The following is a 19925-nucleotide window of genomic DNA, read 5'->3' as shown; positions in this document are numbered from 1 at the left end:
CAAGCGGTAGTGGATGACATCTGCGCAATGCTGCAGTAAGACCTGGAGCCCAGAGGAGTGGGTGGACACCCCTTACCAGTGGCCGTCAAAGTCACCACCGCACTCAACGTTTTTGCTTCAGGCTCATTCCAGGGATCAACAGCAGACATCAGCGGCATCTCCCAGGCGGCCGCACACACTTGCATCACGCAGGTAACCGATGCCCTCTTTGCCAACGCACACAATTACATCAACTTCTCCAAGGATCAAGCAAGTGTAACCGTGCTTGCAGTTGGCTTTGCTAATCTGGCAGGCTTTCCAAGGGTGCAGGGCGTCATAGACTGCACACATGTAGCCCTTAAGGCACCCCATCACAATCCAGGTATTTTTGTCAACCGCAACGGCTTCCGCTCCCTCAACGTGCAGCTGGTGTGTAACCACAAGAAGGAAATTTTGCATGTTTGCGCTAAGTACCCTGGCAGTTGCCATGACTTCTTCATCCTGCGGCAGTCTAGTGTGCCTCCACTCTTCAGTCCGCCAGACCAACTTTGTGGATGGCTACTTGGAGATGAGGGCTATCCCCTGAAGACGTGGCTAATGACGCCATTGAGGATGCCATCCAACGAAGCTGAGGAGCGCTACAACTCCAGCCACATTTCTACCAGATCCATTATCGAGCAAACCATCGGCTTGCTGAAGATGCGATTCAGATGCCTTGATAGATCAGTACTCAGCAGCCAGGGTCTCCAGAATCGTCGTGGTTTGCTGTGCACTTCATAACATGGCACAGCATCGTGGCTTGCAGCTGCCTGAGGTACAAGTGGCTCATCGCATAGCCTCCTCAGATGAGGAGGAGAGCGACAACGTACAGCTTGCGGAGATGCATCAACCAGCAGCAGCAGCACGCGAGAACATTGCTAGCCAGGATGCACTCATCTTGGCCAGATTTGCTTAGGCTGCCCAATCAAACACATTTGGCTCGCACCTTCTTGCCACACCATTGACAATGGACAAGAACCTGCAGCTTCCTATCACTCTGACCACCATACTGGCAAATTCAAGTCACCCTGAGCCCTCAATGTGGAAGTCCCATTTGCGAAATGACACAGCCCACAACTTCAACAGTTTGCCATCAAGTCATTTTATAACATTAATTCACAGATGGCATTTCACAATTAAACACAACAGAACACCCAAGTGACTACCCTTGTGACTACTAGTGCTTTATCTTCCTCTTACACGTGCTCCTACGTGGTGCTTCCCCTGTGGCTTCAGCAGATGTGGAGGCCCCTTGCTCACTTTCATGCTGCTCCTGCCTCGACACCTTTGGCGAGCGTCCTCTGGGGTTGCGAGCTTGTGAGGGCTCGCCAACAGTCTGCTGCTTTTGCGGCTGTGCAGGGGATGAGATGGCCATCTCAGTTGGGTGAGGACTCTGGTGGGGCTCTGACCGAGGGCTCCGAAGTGGCATGGAAGTGTGAGCACTTGGAGAGGAGCCCCCACTTCCTTGTTGTCTGCCGCCAACATCCCTCTCATGGGTCAGGCCCACTTCAGAGCTAGCAAGCAGCTTGACAGCACCTTGCTACACTTCAGGGGGGCCATGAGGACCCGTTTCTGAACTGGCAGAGGACTTCCATGAAGCTCTGGTTTCTCTGCTCAATAGCTGTCCATCGCTCCTCCAGAGATGTCAGTCTATTCTGAACAATGACCATGTTTTCAACACTCTGGCGACTTAGCTCCTCCATGGCTGTAGCCATCCTTTCCACGGAGGTTGTCATCCTTTCCGTGGTGATGCGTTCTCGCACCAATGCCTCCACAAAGGCTCTGCTCATGTTAGCGATGGACTCCTCAATCTGCTCCACACTCGCAGCGACCCTGGAGTCAAAACCTGCCAGAGACTCCTGCACTTATTCCTGGAGTTCCAGCACCGCTCTCCTTCGGGATGGACACCGAGGCACAGGGTCGACATGCAGCTGAGCCGAGATGGGAGAGTCCTGCGCCCTCCGACGAGGACTCTCCACTGCTGTCCCTGTCTCCACCATCTGCTGATGCTCACTTGTGAGCTGTGATACACCAGATGACAACACTACTCTATCTCCCAAAGGTCCCACTGAGGTGTGAGTGTCTGTGCTGGTGCTGGGTGCGCTGAATTCTGCTGACGCTGCGCCCTCAGAGGTTGCAGCTTCTTCTGAGGAGTCTTGTGGCTCAGGCTGTTCCTCCTGGACAGTGGGGAGGGGGGCTGTCGATGGTCCTGTGGGCGAGTAAAGGAAAGCGTTAGACATGTGAGATAAATGTTGCATGCACATTGAATTGTGCAGATGATCATAAGTCAAACTGTTAGAGCACTAGAATCAAGATCAGTCACTTATGCAATGTCAATGAGTCATAGAGTAATACAGCACGGATAGAGGCCCATCGTGTCCACGCCGGCCATCAAGCCCTGTCTAATCTAATCCCATATTCCAGCATTTGGCCCGTAGCCTTGTATGCTATGGCATTTCAAGTGCACATCCAAATGCTTCTTAAATGTTGTGAGGGTTTCTGCCTCCACAACCCTTTCAGGCAGTGAGTTCCAGACTCCAACCACCCTCTGGGTGAAAAAGTTCTTTCTCAAATCCCCTCTAAACCTCCCGCCCTTTACCTTGAATCTATGCCCCCTAGTTATTGACCCCTCTACTAAGGGAAAAAGCTCCTCAGCATCCATCCTATCTATGCCCCTCATAATTTTGTACACCTCAATCATGTCCCCCCTCAGCCTCCTCTGCTCCAAGGAAAACAAACCCAATCTGCCCAGTCTCTCTTCATAGCTGAAGCGCTCCAGCCCTGGTAACATCCTGGTGAACCTCCTCTGCACCCTCTCTAACGCGATCACATCCTTCCTGTAGTGTGGCGACCAGAACTGCACACAGTATTCCAGCTGTGGCCTAACCAGTGTTTTATACAGCTCCATCATAACCTCCTTGCTCTTATATTCAATGCCTCGGCTAATGAAGGCAAGTATCCCATATGCCTTTTTTACCACCTTATCCACCTGTTCCGCCGCCTTCAGGGATCTGTGTACTTGCACACCCAGATCCCTCTGACCCTCCGTCTTGCCTAGGGTCTTTCCATTCATTGTGTATTCCTTTGCCTTGTTAGTCCCCCCAAAGTGCATCACCTCGCACTTTTCCGGGTTAAATTCCATTTGCCACTGTTCCGCCCATCTGACCAACCCATCTATATCGTCCTGCAGACTGAGGCTACCCTCCTCGCTATTTACCACCCTACCAATTTTTGTATCATCCACGAACTTACTGATCATACCCTTTACATTCATATCCAAGTCATTAATGTAGACCACAAACAGCAAGGGACCCAGCACCGATCCCTGTGGTACCCCACTGGCCACAGGCTTCCAGTCACAAAAACAACCTTCGACTATCACCCTCTGCCTTCTGCCACTAAGCCAGTTTTGTATCCAATGTGCCAAGGCACCCTGGATTCCATGGGCTCTTACCTTCTTGACCAGTCTCCTGTGCGGGACTTTATCGAAGGCCTTACTGAAATCCATGTATACCACATCCACTGCGTTACCCTCATCCACACACCTAGTCACCCCCTCAAAAAATTCAATCAAATTAGTCAGACATGATCTTCCCTTGACAAAGCCATGTTGACTATCCCTGATTAATCCTTGCCTCTCCAAGTGGAGACAAGTTTTGTCCCTCAGGATTTTTTCCAATAATTTTCCTACCACTGATGTTAGGCTCACTGGCCTGCAGTTCCCCGGTTTTTCCCTACTACCCTTCTTGAATAATGGTACTACATTAGCGGTTCTCCAGTCCTCTGGCACATCCCCTGTGGCCAGAGAGGTCCTGAATATATGTGTTAGAGCCCCCGCAATCTCCTCCTTTGCCTCACACAGCAGCCTGGGATACATTTCATCCGGGCCTGGGGATTTATCCATTTTTAGGCCAGCTAAAACCGCCAATACCTCCTCCCTCTCGATGTTAATATGTTCGAGCATATCACCGTCCCCCCGCCCTATTTCTATGTCTACATCGTCCTTCTCCACAGTGAAAACAGATGCAAAAAATTCATTTAGAACCCCTCCTACATCTTCCGGCTCCACACACAGATTGCCACTTTTGTCCCTAATGGGCCCTATTTTTTCCCTAGTTATCCTCTTACCCTTAATATACTTATAAAACATCTTCGGATTTTCCTTTATTTTGCTTGCCAGTGTTATTTCATGGCCCCTCCTTGATCTCCTAATTTCTTTTTTAAGTATCCCCCTGCACTTTTTGTACTCCTCTAGGGCTTCCTCCGTCTTTAGCCTTTTGTATCTACCAAAAGCCCTCCTTTTTTTCCTAATCCATTCTCGTATATCCCCTGACATCCAAGGTTCCCTGTGGTTTTTGGAACCACCCTTGACCTTTACGGGAACATGTTGCCATTGTATGATCTCAATCTCCCTTCTGAAAGCCTCCCATTGCTCCGATGCGGATTTTCCTACAAGTAGCTGATCCCAGTCCATTTTGGCCAGATCCTGCCTTATCCTATTAAAATCGGCCTTCCCCCAATTTAGAACCTTTATTTCCGGCCCATCCCTGTCCTTTTCCATGACCACCTTAAATCTTACCATATTATGGTCACTATCACCAAAGTGCTCACCTACTAGCACTTTTTCCACTTGGCCGGCCACATTCCCTAGAATTAGGTCCAGTACCGCCCCCTCTCTTGTAGGACATTCTACATGCTGGCTCAAAAAGCTCTCCTGGATGCACTTTAAGAATTCTACACCCTCTGTGCCTTTCACACTCTGACTATCCCAGTTAATATTGGGGAAGTTGAAATCCCCCATTATTATTACCCTATTATTTGCACATTTCTCTGAGATTTGCCTACATATCTGTTCTTCTATCTCCCCCTGACTGTTTGGAGGCCTATAGTACACTCCCAGCAAAGTGCTTGCCCCCTTTTTGTTTTTAAGCTCCACCCATATGGCCTCATTAGAGGACCCTGCTAATATATCATCCCTCCTTACTGCAGTAATTGACTCCTTAATTAATATTGCGACACCCCCTCCTCTTATACCTCCCCCTCTGTCTCGCCTGAAGATTCTGTACCCCGGAATATTGAGCTGCCAGTCTTGCCCTTCCCTCAACCATGTCTCCGTGATAGCAACAATATCATACTCCCATGTGTTTATCAACACCTTCAGTTCATCCACCTTATTTGCAAGACTCCTTGCATTAAAATAGATGCCATCCAGCCTTGCCCTTATATATTTGCCCTGTCTACCAAGCTGACTTGTTTTTTTCTCTATAATTGGCAGCACATCCCCCCCCCATTTCAGCTCCCCTCTATCCCATCCCCCTGCCAAGTTAGTTTAAACCCCCCCCAACAGTGCTAGCAAACCTCCCCGCAAGGATATTTGTCCCGCTCTGGTTCAGGTGCAACCCGTCCGACTTGTACAAGTCCCACCTTTCCCAGAAGCAGGCCCAGTGATCCAGGAAAGTAAAACCCTCCCCCCTACACCAACTCTTTAGCCACGCATTCATCTGCTCTATCCTCCCATTCCTATACTTACTAGCACGTGGCACTGGGAGTAATCCAGAGATTACAACCTTTGAGGTCCTGCTCTTTAATCTGTTACCTAGCTCCCTAAATTCTTGATGCAGGACCTCATCCCTCTTTTTACCTATGTCGTTGGTACCAATGTGGACCACGACCACTGGCTGTTCACCCTCCCCCTCCAGAATGCCCTGCAGCCGCTCAGTGACATCCTTGACCCTGGCACCAGGGAGGCAACAAACCATCCTGGATTCACGTCTACGGCCACAGAAACGCCTATCTGTTCCCCTTACTATAGAATCCCCTACCACTATTGCTCTCCCACTCTTTTTCCCCCCTTCCTGGGCAGCAGGAGCACCCCCAGTGCCAGGAAGTTGGCCGCTGCTGCCTTCCCCTGGTGAGTCATCCCCCTCAACAGTATCCAAAGCGGTATACTTGTTTGAAAGGGGGATGTCCGCAGGGGTTCCCTGCACTACCTGCCTGCCTTTGTTGCTCCGCCTGATGGTCACCCCCTGTGCTGCCCTACCCTGAGGCGTGAACAACTCGCTAAACGTGCTATCCACGAGCCTCTCAGCATCGCGCATGCTCCAAAATTCATCCACCCGCAGCTCGAGCGCCGCAATGCGGTCTGCAAGTAGCTGCAGCTGGATGCATTTCCCGCACACATGGTCGTCAGGGACACTGGCAGCGTCCCTGATTTCCCACATGGAGCAAGAGGAGCAGAACACGGGTCTGAGCTCTCCTGCCATGACTTACTCCTTTAATTAATTTAAACATTTATTCAATACCCCAGTTACAGGTATACTCTAGGGCGCTTTATTTACCAACTGTCCCCACTACACCAGAGACCCTAGAAATTTAACACCACAGAAGTCAAGCTTGTATTGAAAAGAGAGAAATACTCACCAACCAATCACTTACCTGCTCCCTGGTGACGTCACACACTGATTACTTTTTACCTCTCTCCTCTGCTGTTGATTTGGTCGGGCCTCTGCCTTCGCGCCGGTTTTTAAGCCGGGCTACTCCTCCGCTGCTGCTCTCCCCCGAACTGGTCGGGCCTCTCCCTTCGCGCCGGTTTTTAAGCCGGGCTCCTCCTCCGCTGCTGCTCTCCCCCGAACTGGTCGGGCCTCTGCCTTCGCGCCGGTTTTTAAGCCGGGCTCCTCCTCCGCTGCTGCTCTCCCCCGAACTGGTCGGGCCTCTGCCTTCGCGCCGGTTTTTAAGCCGGGCTCCTCCTCCGCTGCTGCTCTCCCCTGAACTCGTCAGGCCTCTGCCTTCGCGCCGGTTTTTAAGCCGGGCTCCTCCTCCGCTGCTGCTCTCCCCCGAATGAGAGAGATGAAAAACTATTCTGTCACCAGCTTGCTCTGATGTGCCCGTCTGTCCGTCCCCCACTTGTGCATCCTCCTCGACTCCCACGATCTTCAGGGCCGCCTCCCCTGCACTGGTGAGCTGGGCTATTGAGGGTGGCCCTGCTCCTGTCTTCGCCTTTTCCCTCTTATTGTGGGCTCTCTTTTCCTGCAATGAGGGAGACAAGTGGAGTTTGAGTGAGAATGAAGGGAGTGAGTGTAGAGAATCCATAGCATAGATGCTTAGAAGGATACAAAGATGGAGTGAGGTCCCAAGACCAAGGGCCCTCCCTGTGTGTTGTAAGTTGTTTTCATAGCATAACAGTAATAGGGAGTGTGAGGGCTGCATAGTCCAATAGTTACGTGAATGTGAACATACAGAGAGAGGGAATGCAGGGATGTAAGGGTCAAGTGGGATGTGGAGGAGGAGGTTGGCAATCAAGAGTGCTGGTGATGAGAGGCGATGGGGAGCAGATTGAGGGTCATGGTGATGTAATACTCACTTTTTCTGTGCGGAGAAGGTCATGAAACCTCTTTCTGCACTGCAGCCTGGTTCTGCTGCACATTGAGATGGCACTGACCTCCTGTGCCACTTGCAGCCACACAGCTTTGGTCTGCTGGGGTGGTTTTTTCCTCCCAGAAGAAGGAAACAGCACTTCCCTATGAGCTCTTGCTCCCTCCACCAGAGCTTGGAGGGAGTCCTCATCAAAGCGGGGTGCGCACTTGGGTCTTGAACTTGCCATGTTTGCACCACTAATCCCTCCGAAGTCTCAGCAAAAAAGTGGTAAGGCAGAAAATGAACCAAGGCTGCTTGCAGGCCTTAAATGCAGCTGCATAGATGACGTCATCAGAGGCGAGTTTCAGGACCAAAAGACTCATTGGGCCATGGGTTCCCACAGGCTGGAAATCAAGTGCCCAATTAGGGCAAAATCGCTCCATTGTCCCGCCTCACATCGGAGGTGGGGGCGGGACCCGCCGACCACCCAACCCACCCCAATGACAAAATCCAGCCCAAGGTGCTTCTGTACAGAAAAAGGAAAGTAAAACAGTAGCTGGGTCACCCCAATGTTTTTTTTTACTCCTTAATATACAGCGCTGGGAGATGGTCACCTATTTCTTTCCTTGTATAGGGATTGCTGATTGATGACTGGGAGGAGTAAAATCAGTATTAAAATAAATATAAAATCATTTTTAAGATGATCGTAACAAATCTACATGATGGTAAATGCTCAGCTTCAGTTTAAATGTGCAGAAGATTTCCATTCGGCATTTTTATTCGCATGATGGAAATTTCATGCTTTGTGGTTTCAAACAAAACTGAAGGGGGAGAAGTTTTGTAAAATGAAGTGAGATTGCAGCCAATCACTCTCCTTTACTTATACTAGGCCAGTTCCAATTGACGTCCAAATTAAATGTTAATGATGTTTTATACTCAGCCATATTTTCGCAATGGCTGTAGAGAAAAACTGGCTGGATCATATTTTCTCATCACTCTTTTACACGGGGAAGGGTCTATTCACAGTAGCACATTGAAGGTGTAAGCAAGGAAAAAAGCTCAGTTATACATATCTCTTGTGGGTTCAGTAAAATGATTTTGCGGTGTTCTAATCTGCAGAACAAGTTTAATATCCAAATGTTGAGGTGCCTTATTTATAATCCGAGGGTGAATTCTAACCGCACCATGTATCTAAGCTATTCTGCAGCCTATAAACATTTATTTCTTTGAATTCATGTGTACAACACTCAAGCTCTCGCACAGAGTAGTACACAGCTAAGGAAACTATGCGGAGGTTCCAGCTTCCATCTTAAATTGTCTAATGAGTTTTAGAAGATGTCAAAATCCTTTTATGTTCAGATGAATTATATTACACAGCCAACTCTCATAGAATGGACATGAATAATTTACTTGACTGCAGAATTTTTGCAGTACATTTTTAATGTTTTATTTTATTTTTAAAGTTACTTTTCCCAGCCCTGTCTTAGGGCTACATGCCATCTGTGTACCTCTTTCTATAGTTTATAGTTGCTCTTGATTTGATTAGCAGATATTCGATGGGCTAGGTGATGAATTTTCCTTTACTTCTGCCTGACTGGAGAACCACCTGGCTTTAGTGTAATGCTTCCCCGTGGCAGTGTAGTTTAGAACTGCAACTTAGTGTTGGTACAAACCTCTATTGCATCACTCTGTGGTGCTGTGCTTCTAATTCTACAGCCTGTATTATTCACACTTAACCAGCACATCACTCAACCTCTTGTGCTAGTGGTCAGCTAACTAGATGTGAAGGGGGAGGGGCATGACTAATTGTAGATGAGCAGAGCTTTGAGGGTGTTCAAGAGGAGGTAAAGAATAACAAAGCAGAAATAAATCCGGGCAAAATCAACAAAAAGAGATGAAACAACTAAAGAAAAAATGAAGTATACAATTAAGTGCGTACCCCATGAATGCTAGAATGATATTTGGAATAAGATGCTTCAGTTGGAGGTATTAGAAGAGCAAAAATTCTGATGTTATGTGAATTAAAGAAATAAAGTTAACCCCAGAAGATGAATTCAGTATGAATGGATAGAGGATATTCAGGAAGGATAGAAAAGACAGATTATGGGTGAAGGGTAGTCGTAGAAGTTCAAGATTTACTGACAGTTTTTTTAATGTCTTGGCTCTTCTGGATTGGCTACATTCCATATCAGCCCCCTTCCCCTTCACTTTGGCTCCAGAATTCAGGTTAAGAGTTCCTCCCTTCTCAGTCTGATCAACATTCATGTATTGAACCAGGACTTGTTTTTGTAAGTTCCATCTAATCCCTATCCAATGATAGAAAAGTGCAGTAGCCTGTGAGGTAACTGATTTTTTTTTTGATATAGAAATATCAGAACTATATTTGGTGTAAGTGGTAGAAATAACAATGTTCTATGAGGTTGTTTAAACATATGTTTTGTTTATTAAAGTAACCAGAGACAGACTCAACTTTCCCAGTCACATGCATCATCCTCTCTCAGGAATATTACTGTTGTTTGGTTTTTACTCAATGTTCAGGCCCTTCTGCATTCTTAATAAACCTGGTCAGCAATTGAATACACGGACATTTTGCCTCCACGCCCTAGATAACTTTGCTAGACAAAGGAATTATGCAACTACGTAGTCCTGATACAACTGAGGAGAAAACCAGCACAAGGAGAACAATGCAAGTTGGGTTGGGCTGGGCCCAGCTTCAGAGATTTCCTGCCTGCTCATTCTGATTACTTCTTGCCTACCCCAAGTACTTGCTCGCCTACATTCTCATTCATTGAACAAAAGTGCTTCCTGGCCCATGCACCTATTGCCCCAAGTACTTCCAGGTCTACTTGCTTGCCGGCCTGTTTCCCAGCCCACCAGCTCATTGCCCGTTCAATTGTTTTGAATGCTTCTTAGCCCATTGCCTGTTCAACCTGAGTGATTCCTGGCCTACCTGCACAGATTGCTTCCTGTTCCACTCATTTGCCCACTGGCCCCAAGTGCTTCCTCGATCACTGTCTGCCTAAGTGCTTCCTGCATCGATGAAACATAGAGCGTGAGAGATGAAAAGGAGAGCAGGAGGTAAGGGACGTAAGTGAAAGAGAGGAAGACATGGAGGAGAGCAATAAAGAACAAGAAGTGAAGGAGGATAGTGGAAGACTGAAAAATTAAAGAGCTAAAAATGAAAGAGAAAGCAAAAATTGAAAAAGGATAGTGTGAGGTGAAGTAGGAGGAGGAGAGCGAGTGAAGTAAAGCAGGAGGGAGACAGCAGTCCATGTCCATATGCAGCAAGACCTGGACAACATTCAGACTTGGGCTGACAAGTGGCAAGTAACATTCGCACCACACAAGTGCCAGGCAATGACCATCTCCAACAAGCAAGACTCTAACCATCTCCCCTTGACATTCAATGGCATTACCATCGCTGAATCCCCACTATCAACATCCTGGGGGTTACCATTGATCAGAAACTGAACTGGACCAGCCATATAAATACTGTGGCTACAAGAGCAGGCCAGAGGCTGGGAATTCTGCGGCAAATGTCTCACCTCCTGACTCCCCAAAGCCTTTCCACCATCTACAAGGCACAAGTCAGGAGTGTGATGGAATACTCTCCACTTGCCTGGATGAGAGCAGCTCCAACAACACTCAAAAAGCTCGACACCATTCAGGATAAAGCAGCCCGCTTGATTGGCACTCCATCCACCACCTCCAACATTCACTCCCTCCACCACCGGCGCACTGTGGCTGCAGTGTGTACCACCTACAAGATGCACTGCAGCAACTCGCCAAAGCTCCTTCAACAGCACCTTCCAAACCCGCGACCTCTACCACTTAGAAGGACAAGGGCAGCAGACGCATGGGAACATCACCACCTACAAGTTCCCCTCCAAGCCACACACCATCCTGACTTGGACCTGTATCGCCGTTCCTTCACTGTCGCTGGGCCAAAATCCTGGAACTCCCTTCCTAACAGCATTGTGGGTGTACCTACACCATATGGACTGCAGCGGTTCAAGAAGGCGGCTCACCACCATCTTCTCAAGGGCAATTAGGGATGGGCACTAAATGCAGGCCTAGCCAGCGACGCCCACATCCCATCAATGAATTAAAAAAAAAAGCGGGCGGGTGTAAAACAGCGGTTGATTCAATCCCGTAAGTTTCCGGCCCATAAGTGTCTCGCCCGGGGGGGGTGGTGTTAGGCTAAAATTACCCCCTTTGATTCTGAAGAGTCAGCAAGCTGAGTTAATTGTGTGTACATTATTAAGTCTCTCCAACCTTTGAATTTATAATTTAAATGTGATCTTGAAGCCAGTGATCGTGTCAAACCCCTGGGAATCCCTTGCAGATCCCTCAAGGTCTGTAACCACAGTTTGGAAACCATTGCTATATTAGAGCATTAATTTAAGAAACAACCAGTATGATTTAGAAGGGAAAATGCTGCTTGGCAAGCTTCCTTGATAAGCTCCCTTGACTTTTGAGTACATTACAGATTAAAAAAAATAGATTCCACCGGAAAGAGGCACACACTTAAATTCCATCAAAATGACACATTGGTGATGTCACAACACATCCCACTTCATTTTCCTTCATTATCACTGGTTGCAAGATAGGCAAGCAAAAAATACCAGTTGCTCGATGGTTCCTGAGATTGCTGGATCATTAAAGGAGGAGACGGGAATATCATTTTTGATGCAATTGTTTGTGGCTTTACTTGAAGGTAGTGTGTACATTAATTTTAGCAGTTGGGCTATACTGCGGAGGACCAGGAGATTTGTAAGGTTACTTTGGAGGCCATTTTTCAGCAATCACAATTCCTTCTGGCACAATGGTGGAGTGGGATCCCACGTCCCACTCTATTTGTATTCATTGGTTGTGAAGCACTTTAGGACGTCCTGAGGTCATGTAAGACACGATACTCATTTCTTTCTTAAGTTACTTGGGGAAAGAGGAGCAGGAGGGTGAGGTAGAACTTTTGGAAACAGCACTAGAGTATGTTGGTTCGTAACTGCAGATATCTTGCCAGCTGAATTGCTCAGGCATGACACAATATCTAGACCTGACTTTGGAGGCTCTGATTCACAGGGGAAGTGATGATGGAGTTGTGCAACATGTAACATGGTGAGCTGCAACCTAACTTCTGGAAGTCGCAGGATAGCAGTACTAGTAGCAGTGAAGAGGACAGCTGCCTTAATATTTTTTGCCTCCAGTTCTTTCTTGGGTGCAACTGAGGCCATCAGCAATATCAGCCAGTTTACAGTGCAGTGCTGCATAAAACAAGTCACTGATGTATTGTTTTCAAGAACAAGCAATGACATTGTGAGAGCAACAGCAGAGAGCGCTTTGATTTTTTTTTCAGAGGCAGTACTGTCAAAAGTGCAGGGCGTCATGATGGCATGCATACAGCTCCAGCAAATAGGAATGCATAAACCACAAAGGTTTTCACTCAGTGTTCAACTTCTACAAGCTGCAATGTCATGCAAGTGAATGCTCGTTTCCCCAGTAGCAGTTGTGAGGTATTTATTATTTGCTGATGTACAGCAAGTCAAGAGTTGGATTCTGTGAGACTAGGCTCATGACCCCTCTGCAGTATCCACACACACACACACCAGCGGAGCACAGATACAATGAGTCACACGTGTCCATCAGATTCATAAGCGAGCACACCGTAGGCATGCTGAAGCAGTGATTCCTATACCTTGATAGGTCAGGGGATGTCCTTTGGGATAGCCCAGTCAAAGCTTCCAGGATTATTGTTCAGCTGCATTCTCCACAATCACACAGCCCTGGAGCAAAAGCCATCTGATCAGCAGCTATAGGGGAGCTGGGGAAGCAGCATCACAAAGCACCTTTGCCAACAACATGAATACCCATATATACGTGTTGATATTGTGCGTTCCTACCATGATACTCTTGTGAGGTTATTATTGAAATTCCTATTACCAGTGTCCTCTAAACAGTGCAGGTTGCATTCAGCACATTAGCCACTTTCGGCATTAGATGGCCATCTTGGGGAACTTGGGGCCGTCTATGGAAACCAAACGCAGATTGAGTGATTGCTTTGCTGAACACCTCCATTCAGTCTGCAAGCAGTTTGGAAGATGGTAATAGACTTCAAGAGGATATAGAGGGGCTGATGGAATGGGCGGACGCATGGCAGATGAAATTCAACGCAGAAAAGTGAGGTGATATATTTTGGTAGGAAGAATGAGGAGAGACAATACAAGCTAAATGGTACAATTTTAAAGGGGGTGCAACAACAGAGAGAGCTGAGCGTGTTTGCACACAGATCTCTGAAGGTGGTGGTTAATAAAGCATGTGGGATCCTGAGCTTTATAAATAAAAGCATAGAGTACAAAAGCCAGGAAGTTATGCTAGACCTATATAAAACACGGGTTTGGCCCCAGCTGGAGTATTGTGTCCAATTCTGGGCACCACACTTTAGGAAAGCTTTGGAGAGGGTACAGAAAAGATTTACTGGAACGGTTGCAGGGATGAGGGATTACAGTACCATGGATAGACTGGAGAAGCTGCGGTTGTTCTCCTTAGAGCAGAGAAGACTAAGAGGAGATTTGATAGAGGTGTTTAAAATCATGAAGGATTTAGATAGAGTAAATAAAGAGAAACTGTTTCCAATAGCTGAAAGGTCGATAACGCAAAGGCACAGATTTAAGGTGATTGGCAAAAGAACCAGAGGCCATGAGGAAAAACTTTATTGTGCAACAAGTGGTTAGGATTTGGAATGCGTTGCCTGATAGTGCAGTGGAAACAGATTCAATAGAAGCTTTCAAAAGGGAATTGGGTAAATACTTGAAGGAGAAAAAATTGCAGGGATATGGGAAAAGAGCAGGGGAGTGGGACTAACTGGATTGCACTTCGAAAGAGCCGGCGCAGCCTTGTTGGGACGAATGTCCTCCTTCTGTGCTATACTATTCTATGATTCTAAGCGTGATGGTGAGCTTCTGGTCACTTGTCATTTTAATTCTCCATCCCACTCCCACTCTGACGCTCTCTCCTCGGCCTCCTACATTGTCCTCGCTCAGGCCAACATCCCCAGCATCGAAGCTTTGACCACGCTCGATCACCTCCGATGGACGGGCCACATCGTCCACATGCCCGATACGAGACTCCCAAAACAAGCGCTCTACTCGGAGCCCCGACACGGCAGGAGAGCCCAAGGTGGGCAGAGGAAACGCTTCAAGGACACCCTCAAAGCCTCCTTGAAAAAGTGCAACATCCCCTCCGACACCTGGGAATCCTTGGCCCAAGACCGCTCAAAGTGGAGGACAAGCATCCGGGAAGGTGCCGAACACCTCGAGTCTTTTCGCCGGGAGCAAGCGGAAGCCAAGTGCAAACAGCAGAAGGAGCGCACGTCAACCCAAGCACCCCACCTACCCGTCCCTTCAACCACCGTCTGCCCCACCTGTGACAGAGACTGTAGGTCCCGCATTGGACTCATCAGTCACCATCTTTAGTGTGGAAGCAAATCATCCTCAGTTCCGAGGGACTGCTTGAGAGAAGACATTGTTCTAATGAAGCTCAAGGAACAGCACCGTATCTTTTGATTAGGAACTTTACAGCCTTCCGGACTCGACATTCAGTTTAACAATTTCTGATCATAACCGCTGCTCCCATTTTTTTGGACAGCAGGTTTTTTTGGGTTTTTTTTTCCATTCGTTTATGGGGTCAGGGCGTCGCTGGCAATGCCAGCATTTATTGCCCATCCCTAGTTGCCCTTGAGAAGGTGGTGGTGAGCCGCTGCAGTCCGTGTGGTGATGGTACTCCCACAGTGCTGTTAGGTAGGGAGTTCCAGGATTTTGACCCAGCGACGATGAAGGATCGGCGATATATTTCTAAGTCAGGATGGTGTGTGACTTGGAGGGGAACTTGGAGGTGGTGGTGTTCCCAGGTGCTGGTAATGATTCTGCTGTTACCATTTACAGTTCCTCTGGACACATCTTTTGTTTCTTTACTTGTCCCATTACCACCACCTTTTGCCTTGCACCATCATCCCTTTGGTCATTTAATCACTCATTCCTTTCACCCTATCACAGACCTTCCCTTTTGTTCTTTCCTCTCATGCCCCCCCCCCCCCCCGCTTTCCCTGCCTCTGTAGTTGCCTGTTCTGATATAAGGCCAACAACCTGCAACATAGGCCTGGATATTAACGGGGGCAGATTACGTAGGCGGGGGGCGGAGTTTTGGACGGGAAACTCGGATGTCCGGGTTTCCCTGCATGCTGTGGAGTTTTAACTCCACAATGTGTGTCTTTTGTACTTCACAGGTTCCCCGCCCGGAAGTCAGCCTGATTGACAGGCTTGGCTTCCAGTTGAGCGGGGTGGAATCTGGAGCAGGCCGCAGGAGCAGGTAGGTCTGAGCCACGTCTTGGGGTTGGGGGGGTGCTGTCCCATCCCATCCTAACCTAACCTACCCTACCCTGGGGTGTCCGATCCTTGAGCCGTCTGTGGAGGGGTCCGATCCCGGTAGTCTTTGTATGGAGGGCGGGGGGAGCGGTCGGGTCTGATGGGGGGGAGCTTAGGGGGCTGGGAGGGTGACATAATAAAACTCAGTACGCACTTGGTTCGAGTATAAAACAAGGCTTTAATCAACTTGTTTCAAAACATGGAGGTCTAGTTATCTTTCACTAGTTCCTGTTTACATCAAGTTTCTACAGAGATGCAAGAAAGCAGACAAGATCCCGAAAGGACTACAGATCACGAACCCACTCAAGTCGACCTACAACACAGACTACGCTGAGAGACTCTGCCGTCGTACCTCTCGCACACTCCTCAACCATCTCGTACGTACACCAGCTCTACAGCAGACGCCGAAACCGAGATGGAGTCCATGTTCTCAGTCTGTGCTCAGGACACAGCAGACCAGCTACGAGACACCGCCAAACAGACGAGGCAACGGAACTACGCTGCCTACATGCACACCAAGAACAGGAAGCTTGAGAAACTCGGCATCACCAGCAGCATCAACCAAGCCTCCCCCGGTACCACGGTTGAAACCACAGGGAAGTCCATCGTCAACCTGTCCGACCACACCCTTCAACCAGACGAAATTGAAGTTCTCAGCCGAGGGCTCAATTTCTGCCCCACCACTAAAATGGACCCCATCGGTCTCGCGGCAGACACAGAGGAATTCATCAGGAGAATGAGGCTCCGGGAATTCTTCCACAAATCCCAAGATGTCAGCAGCGAACCCAATGAGACAATCAATGATCCGGAACAGCAGACAGAAGGATCCGCAGTGCAGCAACCGAAGACGTCGAGCAGAAACTGATAGCCAAGTTCCGCACCCATGAGGACGGCCTGAACCGGGATCTTGGGTTCATGTCACGCTACATGTAACCCCACCTGACATAGGGTCATCCAGACTCGAGTCGACATTGGCTTGTTCTCTCTACACAGATGCGGCCGGACCTGCTGTGATTTCCAGCAAAAAAAATGTTTTTTGTCTTTTTTTGTTTTTCACAGACCCCAGCATCTGCAACATTTGACCCCTTGTGACCCCACCTCATTGTTCTTTGATGTAATGTTTTCCTGACTGACCTGTTTGGACACCATTCACACCTTTGATTGCTGTGATGATCTCTCTGCCGAGGTGTGATAAATGGCAGTTAGAAAGATTACCTGTAAACATCTGACATTATTCTCTGACTATATAAGCTGTGTCTTTATACATCTCTCCACTTCACCTGACGAAGGAGCAGCGCTCCGAAAGCTTATGACTTCAAATAAAGCTGTTGGACTATAACCTGGTGTTGTGTGACTTCTTACATAAGATTCATAACAGGGGTTAAGCACTCCTGGCCCACAAGCAGTGCTGTAAAGGCACTTACTTTCTCCCCGAAGCTGCCCTTGCGTCCCTTCAGCTGCTCGGTATACCGAGGCCTGGAAAGATCGGATAGGCTGGGGTTGTTTTCTTTGGAACAGAGAAGGCTGAGGAAGACTTAATTGAGGTGTATAAAATTATGAGGGGCCTAGCTAGAGTGGATAGGAAGGACCTATTTCCCTTGGCAGAGAAGTCAATAACCAGGGGGGCATAGGTTTAAAGTAATGGGTAGAAGGATTAGAGGGGAGTTGAGGAGAACTTCTTTTCACCCAGAGGTTGGTGGGGGTCTGAAACTCACAGCCTGAAAGGGTGGTAGAGGCCGTAACCTACAGGGCTACGGACTAAGAGCTGCACAGTGGGATTTGGCTGGCTAGCTCTTTTTCGGTCGGCACAGGCACAATGGGTCGAATGCCCTCCTTCTGTGCCATAAATTTCTATGATTCTATGAAAATAATTTAATTAACTCATAGCCTCTTACATACAGATTTCCTTTTGTGTATTCAAGTGATATTTGAATTACAATAAGCTAAAATATTTGCGCATACATGGCTATAGAGCAAGTGCTTTTCAAAAGACATTGCATAATCTCCTAATTATCTTTGATTCTAAGTATAACCTGCAGAGCTGCTTGTCCTAAGCTTAGTACAGTTAAGTTTTTTGAATTAATTTTTAAACCACATCCCATTGAGGTTTACAATTTAAAAAAAAAAAAAAAAAAACAATTTGTTGAAGGTGTCCAAATTGTCGTAACTGGATGTTTCTTTTGGTGAACAAATTTACAACACAGTAATAGGTAAAGATTAGCATAATGTCCTTTCTGTGCTTAAAAACCCTTTGTTAAATACACTGAAAATGCAGTAAAATAGTACGTAATTGGTTTTACGTTCTTTTGAATTATTCTGTAAATTGTGGAAAATTTTAATTATGCTTACTTATTTGTTTTTTTTTCAAAAAAACACTTGTGAAAATAGTTTTGTTCCACTGACAAGAGAAAGTTGGGGTATTGCATCGGTGAACTACTAATATTCACCTCAGTAGAAGTAAATGGAGGCTGTAAGTAATTCATTTTTGGCAGTAGCGCAAAATGGGTGTTCGCGCATTGGCAACTTGTTATACACTGAGCCTGCTGATGCACTATCGCCTGTTTTGTGCTCCCGCCCAAGAAGAATTTCACCCCCAGTATCTGTTTCACAGTCTATTCAGAGAGTTACCACATGGTCCTGCCACTTCTGAGATTTGGGTTTTGAATCCTGGCCAAAATGATGGGCTTTGTGTGCCAGTTTTTATATGAAATGAATTGGGACAATCATTGGACAACATTGCCCATGATTCATTCCAATTTGTTTGTTCAGAATGGCATAAGGATAGCTGGTATGAGGAGTGGAAATACTCAAACTCGTGGTAGTGGTGCTCTACTGAGTTTGGGTTTAGGGCACATTTATTGGTGTAGAGCAAAGGGAGCTTAACTGTGCAACTAATCTGTTACATGTGACCTGGAGTAAGTTGATGCTGACATAGCCTGCTTAAAATAGAAAGTGTACACTGGCATCCTTCACCAAACTGATACGAACATCTCTTAGCATGGATATATCTCGGCCAGTTTGAAGATTTGACTTCTAGGTTAGTCAGTGGAACACTTCTGCAATGTATCTGCAACTAACGTCATTGAAGCAGCTTTTGGTACAAGACCCTAATTAGCAGATCCTCACAGCGGGCCTAATTAGTTATAAAATTGTTGCTATCTTCCTAAAGATAATTAAAATATTTTTTAATACTACTAGTAGGTCTCTTGTGGCAATGTTAATGATTAGTCCGCCTCCTAGATTATTATTTCTGATGTTTACTACACACTGATCTCCTGCCATTACAGATCACCTTCATCTCCAGCTACTCAAGTTGCACATTCTAAGCTATGAATTCCTTCCCTAAACCTCTCCGCCTTGCTACCTCTCACCTCCTTTAAGACTCTCCTTAAAACCTACCACTGCGATCAAGCCTATCTCCTCAGCGGCTCGGTGTCAAATTTTGTCTGACAACGCTCCTGTGAAGTGCCTTAGGACGTTTTAAAGGTGCAAGTCTGTTCCATGCATTCTGGTCCTCATTGAGGTGGGGGGGGGGGTATTATGGCTCCTGGTGTTAGTTACTTTGTGGGAGTACAGTTATTATTCACAGATCTAGGTGTCTTCCTACACTTCCTCGGGGCTGAAGAACTGCTGCTTTCCAAATAATTCTGTGCCGCTTATCAAACGTTTGTTCTGGGAGTTGTCCATTTTTGCCACGTGCTTTATTCCATTTTTTTTTTTTACATGGTTCTCACAATTCCGGTTATCATGCTGATTTTATTTTTTCTGGCAATTTTCACTGTATTCCGGCTTTAGAGCTGTCTGGTGAAAGACGTGGCATATGAGCAATGCTACAACTGGCAACAGAGTAGGCAGAATATTTCACGTGATGAGCGTTCATGCTGTGTATAGCAGATTTTAACATGCAATCTTGAAATACTCATTCTACCTCAGGAACAGCACTGTAAACACTGCCACATTAGACAAATGAGAATGAGCTGCTTAAGCAACCTTAACCCATCAGGTTATCAAACAATTTTTTACTTTCGGGTACTGTTCATAATCAGTACAGTGGGTCTGATTCAATTCGTCACAAAATCTTGTGCTTATAACGCCACCTACAGATGGAATACCATTAGAATTTTGGCACCACGC

At 47.1% G+C, this 19925-nt stretch overlaps 1 protein-coding gene across 8 annotated transcripts in view; it reads left to right on the top strand.

The window, feature by feature from the left end:
* LOC147121022 (CAP-Gly domain-containing linker protein 4-like) overlaps positions 1-19925 on the top strand; it is a 457143-nt gene that overhangs the window by 112239 nt on the left and 324979 nt on the right. The window lies entirely within an intron of this gene.

Source organism: Somniosus microcephalus, chromosome 3 (genome assembly GCF_052327205.1).
Source record: "Somniosus microcephalus isolate GS21.2 chromosome 3, FLI_Smic_1.0, whole genome shotgun sequence".
Taxonomy (NCBI): Eukaryota; Metazoa; Chordata; class Chondrichthyes; order Squaliformes; family Somniosidae; genus Somniosus; species Somniosus microcephalus.
Note: the sequence above shows the minus strand (reverse complement) of the source record. Positions and strands in the feature narration are given on the sequence as shown.